This window comes from Penaeus monodon, chromosome 11 (assembly GCF_015228065.2).
Source record: "Penaeus monodon isolate SGIC_2016 chromosome 11, NSTDA_Pmon_1, whole genome shotgun sequence".
NCBI lineage: Eukaryota > Metazoa > Arthropoda > Malacostraca > Decapoda > Penaeidae > Penaeus > Penaeus monodon.
In genome coordinates, this window is record NC_051396.1 from 18,367,967 (window position 1) to 18,369,389 (window position 1,423).

A 1,423-nucleotide genomic window follows, 5' to 3' on the forward strand; every position below is an offset into this window, starting at 1 on the left:
CTCCCAACACTACTACAAAAAACGGTTTCCCCAGCATTGTGATGCCCGAGGAAATCTTCGAAGACGAGAACCTGTACATACCTGAGTATCACGCACAAACAACCACAAACACGAGGCTAGAGTGGCGACCACCCCTCACCACAGCCTTACCTTCATGCAACGTACTGCCACAACCACACGCAAACAAGAAAACTGCAACAAAAAACTACAATACACAAACGATCACAACGCAACTCCCTTCACCACTTAAACATGCACCAAAAAAAGACAAAAAAGACCCTCTGCTCACGGAAACCCCGGAGCCCTCCACTCCTCGTCGTCGTCATGACGACACCATCATCGGGGACTCCAGCAGCGGGGAGAGCCTCCACATCGACCTCAGTCCTGAGGTTGAAGAGGGGGCTACGGCGCTGCCTGTTCCCCCTAGGGAGACACGGTAGTATCGGGAATTCTGTGCCTCCCTCTCCCAGGAGTCCCTCCCAGACCCCGAAGAGACCCAGTCTGGGGCTCGTCCTCAATCTCGTTACCGTGAGCAGCAAACGCCACGAAAAGTAGGTCATCGTCATCTCGACCTGCTCTGAGTGGCATGCTGACAATCGTTCAAGCGAATGTAAGATCATTTTATAACGTAAGACACGTATTTTACGACTTCCTAGACCGGGGAAGTCCTGACGTCGTTCTTTTAAACTCCACCTCTATCACTAATTCCTATGCTATTAACACTTCGGCTACACGTCAAGACAATCACGAAACGGCTGGTTTGTAGGGTCCTGCATTCTCGTAAAATCCACCTTTCATTTCGAAATCATCTCGCCTCCATCTGAGTACCAGCTGGCCGAGGGGTAGGATCTCGTTTCCTCTCTGTGAAGCTGCAGGAGGAAGGAGGTGGCCGTCACCGTACACTTCCTCCTAAGTAATTTTCGACTCTGATGTATTATCATGGGATTAGGGGGCATACCCCTGCCAACTTCGGCTAATCTGTCAGCAAGCTCATTACCTCTGATCCCTATGTGGCTGGGAACCCAGTTTATGATGATTCTTCTACCCTGTGCAAGAATCCTCTGTGCCAGTGTGAGGATGGTAGTCAGAAGGTAGATATTGTTAGTGGGTGAGCGCTGCTGAAGACAGTCGACGGCTCCTTTGGAGTCTGTGTGTATGACCACGTGTCCTTCCCTCACGGACACGTGGCTCAGTGCTCCTATGATAGCAACTGCCTCTGCCTGTAGCGAGGAGGCGTTGTCTGTTACCCTCATGGATTTTGTGGCATCCCTTGCTGTGAAGCCGGCGCCTGCAGTGTGGGTCAAGGGATTGACCGATCCATCCGTGTAATATGTTCTGCTGCCGGAGGGGTGATGGTTGCAATGACCCTCTGGGTTCTGCCTTTAGGCTAGGCGTACAATTTCGGGTTTTCTTTTGGGGTTTG